We start from the raw sequence: 10,734 nt of genomic DNA, 5'->3' as shown, positions 1-10,734 counted from the left end.
GTGCTTTCGAATGATGGCTGAACGTAGTCTCCAACGCGAGCCAAACATCACGGGCAGTGGAGAGACCAACGACGACAGCAATGGCTTCCTCGGTGAGAGAGGAGAGCAGGAGACAAAGAAGCCGTTGATCGGTTGCTTTCCACGCCAAATATTTGGGACTGAGTGTGGTAGAGTTTTCTGGTTCAAAACGAGGTGGTGAAACTAGAGTTCCATCAACGTAGCCCAGCAAGTCTTGACTCTCAAGGAGAGGGAGAAGTTGGCTTTTCCAGAGAAGATAATTGGAGGAAGAAAGCTTGATGGTGATCATATGGATTAGAGTGTTGAAAGGAAGGAGATGAGAAGAGGATTCGGAAGCCATGGAGAAGAAGGGATTGGGGTTGCTAAACCGGAGGGGCTCGTGATACCATGAGAATAATTGCAGAAACCACCACACGTAAAAGGTGGTGAGAGTTTTCTATTTATAATCACTTACAAATCAAAGAAGATCAAAATAGATTACAAAGTAAAAGGAAAGTAGCAGTAAACGGATACAAGATGTTAGCCGATAATCAAGGGTCAAATATGATACATATGGTAAACCGTAATGGACGGCTAAGTATCCTCAACAAACCCGTTAAGCAATCGTGTCTTAACGTGTCAACCCGTTTTGATCCGAACCCATTAAGACTAAATCCTAACCCGCTATTATCATGTCGTATTCGTGTTGAGTTAACGGGTCGTATAACATATTGTCACCCCTGCTGTATTTCTAATTTGTGGATTGTTTTAGTAATAGTGGACTGTTTTGGTTATAGTGGACTGTTTTGGTAATATTATTAAAATAAATAATATTATATTATTTTTTAAATTTAAGAATAGCTAGTCTAATATAGATTAATTTAGTTAAAAATTCATATTATGGTCAAAATATAATATTCTAACTAAATTTTAACTTGACAATAGTTAAACAATGATCTAGACCAATACCAATTTTGTTGAATAGAACTGTTTCAACGCCCACTGCAGAAATCTGACATCATATCTCAGACAGATAAAAGTAGTACCAATGACATTGGTTACAATCTCGATACCTTTGTATAATGTAAGATTTTGTGTGATGTCTGAGAGGTCGGCCATCTTTAGGCGGCTAGGGAGCTGCTTTTTTTGTACGTAATTATATAAAAGTTAATAATTATAAAATTATATACGAAAAATGCACATTTATAAATGCAAATGGGTGAATGGGGATGGTAACAATATAGGAATAATCCAATAAAAACTATAATTTGGAATAGTTAGAAAGTTATAAGGAAGAAAATAAATAAATAAAAATATGTGAGTAAAAGTCATTGAGTATAGCATTGGAATAGAAAATGTGATGTTACATGAAAACTTTTACTTTTGGTAGCCGCTACCCGGTAATAAGAAAAGATAATATATTTTTTAAGTTTTAGACTTTTATATTAAGAGAAAAGTTACTATACCGCTAGTTGTTGATAGCTCTATTTGATTGTTTAGTGAATTTTTTTTTATTTAATAATTAAAGAAGTGATTTTTAATATATTAATATATTTTTTATTTTTTAAAATATTTTTAAATAATAAAAAATAGAATAAAAATAAAAGATGAATTTTACACTAGCGTGACTCTTATATTAAATAATTTATTTATTTAGATTATTTTGAAATAGCGTGTACCCAGAGGAACGAAATAATTGTGCAGGATTAATTGCGAAAAAATCAAATTGAATAAGGAAAAAACTTACAATGAAATGAGATTAGATGAGATAATTTATTTGAGTCAAAGCTGGAATTTAAGAGATATTTTGAAAACATTTCATATCTTTATAGGATTTTGAAAAAGAATAATGCTATATATAATTATTTTTGTATATTTTCTATATATTCTACTGATATGATTGGCTATATTAATTTTTTTAATACTCAATCAATCACATTAATGAAATGTATAAAAATAACTGCACATAAAATTTTTATTTGAAAAAAAAAAATCTTGGAGAATGGGACAATGGCCCCCACCTAAGAACGTGGGCCTTTCGTTGCCTAAAATCCTATGCACACAAAGGGTTATTTGACCTACCAAGCTACACTTAGGGCATGTTTGGAATTGTATTAAGAGTTTTAAAAAGTATTTAAATAGTCTTAAAATTTTTTTAATAAAAAAAATTATGTTTTTGGATGTTATATATTAAAATATTTTAATCTCAAATGAGTTAAAAAGTATGTTTGAGGAAAAGTATTATTTTGATATTTTTTCTCAGACGTGCTTTTCCAGATAATGTGGAACGTAATTCGAATTTTAAACAAATTGTTAATGGATAAAAATACCTATACAACTTTAAGATAATTATAACTTTTAAAATTTTAAGGATATGGATATAATCTTGAAATATTCAAATAATCGTCATTTTTACCTCGAAAAACACTTTTTAAATTCGTTTCCAAACAAACGTAATATGTCTAAAAATATTTTAAACATATGATTACCAAACAGTAAATAACTTTTTAATAGTAGAACATATTATTTAAGTTATAAGCTATAATCCTAAAATTATAAATTATATTTTTCACCGCAATTCTAAATATACATTTAATCCATTCTCGATCGAGCAATGTGATCAGCCTTCCCTTCCACTTTTACTTTGGTAGGCAATTTAAGGTATGCAAATTTTGCACACTTATTTTAAAAAATAGGTAAGTTTAAAATTCATATGAAAAAAATATTTTTTTAAATGATGGGTTACATTTTTTTAAGAGACTACAAGATTTACATATTTTAAAATTATGTTTAACATTACTCTATTTGTTTTTAAAAAAATATACTTATTGTATATTTTGAATTTCGAAGGGATTACTTTGTCCAATATCTGTTAATTTTTATGGCTAGCATGGTACTCACTTGTCACATCAAAAACTAACTATACAATGACACATCACAAATACATAACCAACAAAAAAGGGTTATAATTAGCATGCTAGATCGTTAACATATTATAAATAATAATAATAATAATAATAAACCGAAATCAACTTCAAAATGAAAAAGAAAACCCTTCGAAATGAAAAATAACTATAAAATAAAATTACTCTCGATGTGGGAGTGAAAGCCGCATCAGCTATCATTAAAAATAAGTAGTGTTTTGAACATATTTTAAAGTTGACGAGGTTTTATTTGTTATAAGAAAAAGATATTTACAGTCATAAAATATTTAAACGTCATATATTTAAAAATAAATAAATAAATATGAGACGTATAAGAAAACTTAATTTTTTTAAGGGTATATACTGTACATCACTCTTTTTTAAAAATAATATATAATACTTACACAATTTATAACTACATTTAACATTATTTTTATTACAAATAGTATATTATAATATACAAACTTGTATTTCGCAAAACTCTTGTGATCATATGCATTCTCTAACCACTTTTCTAACTTTTGGGTAGCCCGTGAAACTACCAAATCTTTTTCTTGTTTCCACTTTTAGTTAGCAACTTAATGCTCCTTCGACCTATAATGTGGGACAAGAGTTCAACGGCAATCACTTTACTAAGAGTGGTGCTAGAGTCACCGAAAACATCGATAAAAAAATGTATCCTAAGGCATACACTTTATTTATTTTATTTTTTTATATATTTTTTAATCATCATAAACGTTTTAAAAAAATAAAAGAAAAATCACAACACTACTTAAAAAATTTTCCTTAATCACTAAGTTAAAATAAAAAAAAGAAAGTTTTTGACACATTCGTATACCATTTCAGTAGAAATAGTATTTCCCTGTATAGAAATGGGCCTTCAATTCATGTTTTTGGAGTATTTCTAAAAAGTAATGTTATATATAATATTAAGATATGCAAGTTTCGCGTATTTAAAAAAATAAAAGTAAGGTTCATTATTAAAAAAAGAATTTTTTTAATGTGAATCACATGCTTATTTTTTTTTTTTTTCAAAATAAGTGCACAAAACTTATAATTTCTATAATTATAAATATAATTTCCATCTCCAAAATTATCCTAAAATTAATCTATTCTCCGTTTAACGAGAAATCATTTCTCATATAATTGTATTTTGTCAATTTTTTTATTATAAAAAAAAAAGGAAGCAGAAGAAGAAGAAGAAGCAGCAGGCTGCTTCACCTGCATGTGGTCAAACTCTTTTTTGACCCAAAAGTCAAAATTTTTCTACTAGACAAGTTGCATTATGGTGATGTCGTTTTTAAAAAGATAAATGATAACCTGTGAGGACGTAAGAGTTGTCTAATTAATTTTAAAAAAATAAATAAATAAGAGATTACATAAAAAAATTAATTTTTTAATAGCAAATCTCACTCTTTTTTAAAATAACTACACAACTTACATACTCCATAATTATATATAGTATTACTCTTTCTCTAACTTCCACGGATAGATATGAGAGATATTGGATAAGGGTAGTTATATTACTAGAGACAAAAATAAGAGAAGATTTTAATTGGTGCATCCACACTTTTTTAAGTTTCATTTTAAATTATCAATTGAGATTTTAAATTATGATTTCTTCTCAATCTTGTTAAATCAGATTTTCTTCTTATAGTTAAAAGCTATTTTGGATCTTAAGCTCATATCAATTCATCTCATTTAATCATTACAATTTTCTCACATTCTAATACAAAATATAATAAATAATTTAACTTTTTTAAATTTTAAAATAATAATATTAAAAAATAATATGATAATAATATTTTATTCAACTTTTAACTTTCATCTCAATTTAACTTAACATAATCTAAACGCAATCTAACTCGTTCAATGCTAAATCCCAACTCCTTGGGCCTTAAGAATATATCCATCCATTATAAATGAGGGTAAAAGTTTGAAGATTTCATTATATTTAACAAGTATGAAATTTTCGGGAAAAAAAAATATTATTTCTAAATATATAAACTTAATATAAACTTCACACCTGTCTTTGTGGCACCCCGTCTTTTGTGCTTTCACCATTTCTAAGAGTATTAATATTGGATTAGCTATTCAAAGCTTGAAGTTGGACTAACACGTCACTTTTAATTTTTAATTAATTATTTAAAACTTAAACTCCACATTGAATTAGATATTATACTCTCCATAATAATAATATTTTATTATTTTTCTTTTTTCTTCTTCATATTTAATTTAATTTATTTATATATTTAAATATTTTTTATTTTCATTTTCATAAATCTCCAACAATATGCTAGAATATAATAGATGGTGCTGGAGACGTTAGGGATCTTCTTGCAGGGCATAATGATTGTTTACTTCCTCTAATTCCCCGTAGCGTAAATACAAATATGCATGAATTTGTAATAAAGGTTGCGTCTTTTAGCTTAAGGATTAAAAAAAAAAAAAAAAAAAATTGAAGAAGAAGAAGAAGAACTACACAATCTTCACGCAATACACTTTTTTTAATTTTTATTATTTTTTCTTTTATCAAATATTTAATATATAGATAATGAATAAAAAAATTCAATTAATTTAAAAATAATAAACTTAAAAAAATTAAAAAAAAAGTTATGTATAGAGATTTGAGAGGTTGAGTACTATTACTCTTTGTTTTATAGACGCTCATTTGTAATATTGTATGTCGCTTTATTTATATTTGTTAAAAAAAAAAAAAAAATCAAAATAGGCTTAGGATCGCAAGCACGTGTATGTTGGTGTATGTTGGTGTATGTTGGAGTGGGATAGTACACAAATAATCATATAGAATTGGCACTGTTGTTGGCAGGATGCATGTAGAATATTAGTGGCCGGATGGTTGTAAATCCAGCGTTTAAGGATTGGAAGCAATATGAAAAAATTTACAGAAAAAGGAGAAAAAAACCCATGGAAGGAAGGAAAATGTAGACAAGGAGGAAATCAAGTGGGATGGGAAAATGAATGGGCCTAAAGAAAAAGATGAGAAATTAGGAGAAGTATGACAAGTTTGGAGAAAAAGCAAAGCTTCTCCCTTCCTCCAACGGGACTATTGAGGAGGTAGGGGCCTCAGGTTGAGAGAGTTTCAAGGGGAGAGGAGGATAAGGAGGAGGCAGGATTTGAAGGATTGATTGCATAACCATCTTTCTTCTATTGAAACAAATAGAACTCGAGAGAATAAAGAAATGAAATCTTGAGTGTAAAAACTTTTTTGTATTCAACTTGAACTTGAAATACATCCAATCCTTTGTTTATATACACGACTATAGAGGTGGGAAAAGTTACTAAACAGAGCTAAAGCTAACATTGAAATACATCCAATCGATGTGTTTTATCCTCTCATGAAACACTAAATTAGCTGCAATGTGCAGGGAAACTTAATTATGACCAAAAAAGTAATGAAGGTTGAGAATGTGTTTGATTGGGATCAGAAAGTAAGGAAATTATCCAAACTATTTCACACACAATACAAGTTATTGAACGATATTCTGCCTCAATAGATGATCTGAAAATGGTTTTCTGCTTCTTAGATTTCCAAGAAATCAGCGATTCACCAAGAAATATGCAATATCTAGAAATAACACTTCTACTATCTGGACAACTTGCTCAGTTAGAGTCAGCAAAAGCCTTGATATTAATGGGAGAATATGTTGAGAGAAAAATGTTGTGGCTAGGTGCATTTTTAATGTATTTTAAAGTTCTGAGAGCTGCCTACATGTGTGTTATTTGAGGAGTATCAAGAAAATGACTTAAATGATGCTCTGCAAAGGTTATATAAGGTCTTGTGTTAGTAAGATACAATAGTCTTTGTAAGATACAATAGTCTTTCTATGAGTCTTCTATAACGAGAGGCATCTTTGAGTAAATCACCATTTTTTCTAACAATTTTGCAATGAGGATCCATTGAAAATTTTATATGTTTGGATCCAAGTAAACCAGCATCAGTTAAAAGCTCTAAAGCATATTTCCTTTGATAGACGGATATACCTCCTTTTGATCTAGCAATCTCCATTCCAAGAAAATAATTTCCAAGTCCTAGATCTTTTAATTTAAAATGATCATTTAGAGATCACTTGATACACTCAACTGCTGCCATATTAGTACTTGCATGGAGTATATTATCACATATACCAGCTGAGGTGGTGCTAAAGTAAATTTAGAGTTCCATTGTTGAGAGGCCTGCTTCAGGCCATAGAGTAATTTTTGTAGCTTACACAATCTTGTGTCCCCTTGCTAAGATAACCAGGTGGCACTTTCATATATACATTCTTTTCTAAATCTCCAGACAAGAAGGCATTGTTGACATCTAAATGGATTAAATACCAATTGTGTATTGTAGCCAACGACTAAAAACATCTCACTATTACCATTTTGCCATTGGAGAGAAAGTTTCAAAAAAATCAAGACCTTCCCTTTGAGTGAACCCCTTGGCAACTAATCTTACCTTATATCTTTCAGTAGAACCATTGGAATTTATTTTGATTTTATAGGCCCACTTACAACCAATAGGAGTTTTGTTGGGAGAAAGATTTGTGAGTGTCCAGGTTTGATTGGATTCTAGCGTAGTAAGTTTTGCAAACATGGTATCTCTTCAATGAGAGTGATTTACAGCTTGGTGATAAAATTTTGGTTTTTCATGACATGAAATTGAAACACTAAAAACAAGATGAGAAGATGACAATTTAGAATATGAAAGGAAATCAGAAACATTGTATTGATTACTTGAGCATGTGGATGGGCTTGCAGAGGATGAGACAGGTACGTAGGAAATGTAAAGCCATACTTTGTTGTAGGGATTAACGTTTGTTTTGTTTGTACATGCAATGACTGTCATAAGTTTAGTTTTTGTTAGAATCTTTGTAATTTGCAAGTAGACATCAATAATTACTTCAAGCACATCAATAATTGTTTGAATTTCTATATTTTGCAGGTAGACATAAGCTCTCAAATGTTGATATTAGCCAAGTGTAATTTTTTGATGCACCAATGAGCCTACTAGATGCTACATATATACTTCACTCTCAGGTTTAAATTTGTAGCCATGTTGACAATAATTCCAGTGAGTAGCACATATTTATTTGTTTAGTGGTAGTAGACGTTTTTAGGAATTTAAGCAATTGTGTGACAATCAGATACGTGCTATAACATATGATGTGAAAGTAAATGAAATGTTCACATTAAAGCTTTGTATGAAAACTGGATGGCAATGTACATGAAAATAGAGGTAAAATATATGGTGTTTGATTTTAAATATTAAATCTAAAACAAGAAGTCCTCAAATACAGGCTTGGCAAAGTACAAAAATGAGATGAATCTTAAAGATATATTAATTTGCTATTGGGAAAGAATCAGAATTTTTTATGATTGTTCAATGGACCCAACTTCCCTTTGTTTTTCTTCTGAATAACTAAATAATACTCTTTAGTTATAGGTGGTAAAGGGTCCATCAGCAATATTTATCTTTTAATATGAGAAAACACTTCATTTAGACTCATGAGAAATTGAATAATGTGTCGTGTTTGTTGATACTCTAAGAAACCAGGCATATCTCCACAATTACAATTATTGAAGGGTCTACACGTGCAACTTTTTTAGAGTTAAAAAAATTCTTGGGCCATTTCCTTGAGAAAGTTGATTCGCATATCCTTTGTTGTTCTTGCATATACAATGGTTCCATTAATATCCTTTGACACAAAATTCAAGACCCATGATAAGTCCATATTATTGTAGCTTTCCTATGCTTCATACATCGGGTCTGCATCATCATGCTGTTTATTACTCCATTAATAAACCCAATTTTGTTCTTAGCTTTTAAAGTCATATACATTGATTGACACCAAGTATTATAATCGTCTCCTGTGAGGACTTGAGATACGAGAACGATATCAGGTGAATCTCCATTTTAGAAGTGATATGGATTTACAGAAGAGTCATTTGGGATGAGTGACACAGAGGAAGTGGTTGCCATATATTCAAACGAAAAAGTAAAAATCGAAGCGGACTAAGGTATCCTCTCTGTTCACCTCAAATTCTATTATCTGTTCACCTCAACATCCAGACACTGCCTTTTAGGGGAGAACGAGAATAAGGTCTCACCATATTACTTCCCCAATTTACTGCCCAATTTATAATCGTTGCCCTGAACTATTAATTTTCAAACAATCCTCTCTAGCCGCTAAAAAGTTGACACAAATACCCTTCATGAAAAAAATTGTATTAATTGGTCACTTTTTGTTTTTACACTGCAGCTTTTTAATAATTGGAGAACAATGGTCGAAACTAATAAAGTTGAGGTGATTGCAATTTGAATAAATTCCGTAATTTCACATAAAAAATAATGTGAGGTTTGGATAATAAATTGAGATGAGATGAGGAGATAAAAGTTGAATAAAATTTTGTTAGAATATTATTTTTTGATATTATTATTTATTTAAAATTTAAAAAAATTGAATTGTTTATTATATTTTATATATGAATTTAAAAAAAATTGGGAAAATGAGATGAGATGATGTAAGATAAGATGAAACGTTCCTATATCAAAACTAAAATACTATTTGGATTTGCAAAGTGTTTAATCTCATCTCATCTTATCTCATTATTATATTTTTTCAAAGTTTATACATAAAATATAATAAACAATTTAACCTTTTCAAATCTAAAATAATAATAATATTAAAAAATAATATTATAATAATATTTTATTCAACTTTTATATTTCATCTAAAACCATTTTATTTCATCTTTCAGACCAACCTTAAGCTTAAATTGCGTTTGGATGTTGAGCTGAACTGAGTTGAGTTGAGATAAAAGTTAAAAGTTGAATAAAATATGATTAAAATATTATTTTTTAATAATATTATTATTCTAGAATTTGAAAAAAATTAAATTATTTATTATATTTTATATTAAAATTTGAAAAAATTATAATTAAGGGTGTAAAAAAAACTCAGCAAACCGGAAAATCGGCTCGGACCGAAACGGACCTGACCGGTTGTGTCGGTTTTGGACTGGTTCGGTCTAGAACCAGTTTCTATAAATGAAAAACCGACCGGAATCTGTCCAAAAACTGGCTAGAATCGGTCCGGTTTCGGTTCCGATTAGTTTTGGACCCGATCGAATCGGACTGGACCGGTACTATTTATATATTAATATTATATATAATATGTTTTATATTATATATAATTTTTAATCACATAAAAAATAATCACATATATACTAATACTAATATTCTAATATAGACTATAGTTATACTCTTACTAATATAGTTATACTAAATCATCAAAATTAATATTAATATATAACTATACTAATAGTCTAATATTAATACTATTATATTGTCTAATATATTATATAGCTATAACTAATACTAATATATATATATATATACTAATACTAATAATCTAATATAGGATTATAGTAGATTTTTTTTTTACATTAGATTTCTTATTTTAGTTTTTGTTTTATAACAATTTTTTATATGATAGAATTTTGTTTATTTAACTGATTTTTTTTATAAAGTAGATTTTTTATATCAGAATTTTTTTACTTAGCAGATTTTTTATAGCATAATTTTTTTACATAGTAGATTTTTTTTGTAAAACAGATTTTTGTAAATGGTAATAGATTTTTAATAAAATAGAATTTTTTAAATCAGTTTTTTTTAAACAGAATTTTTATGACAAATTTTTATTTTATTAAAATTGAAAAATCGGATCAAACCGGACCGGAAACCGGTTAAACCGTAATACTGGTTTAGGAGGAAAATTGATGCGTAATCGGTTTTGAAAAATGTAAA

Source organism: Carya illinoinensis, chromosome 6, assembly GCF_018687715.1.
Source record: "Carya illinoinensis cultivar Pawnee chromosome 6, C.illinoinensisPawnee_v1, whole genome shotgun sequence".
NCBI lineage: Eukaryota > Viridiplantae > Streptophyta > Magnoliopsida > Fagales > Juglandaceae > Carya > Carya illinoinensis.
Note: the sequence above shows the minus strand (reverse complement) of the source record.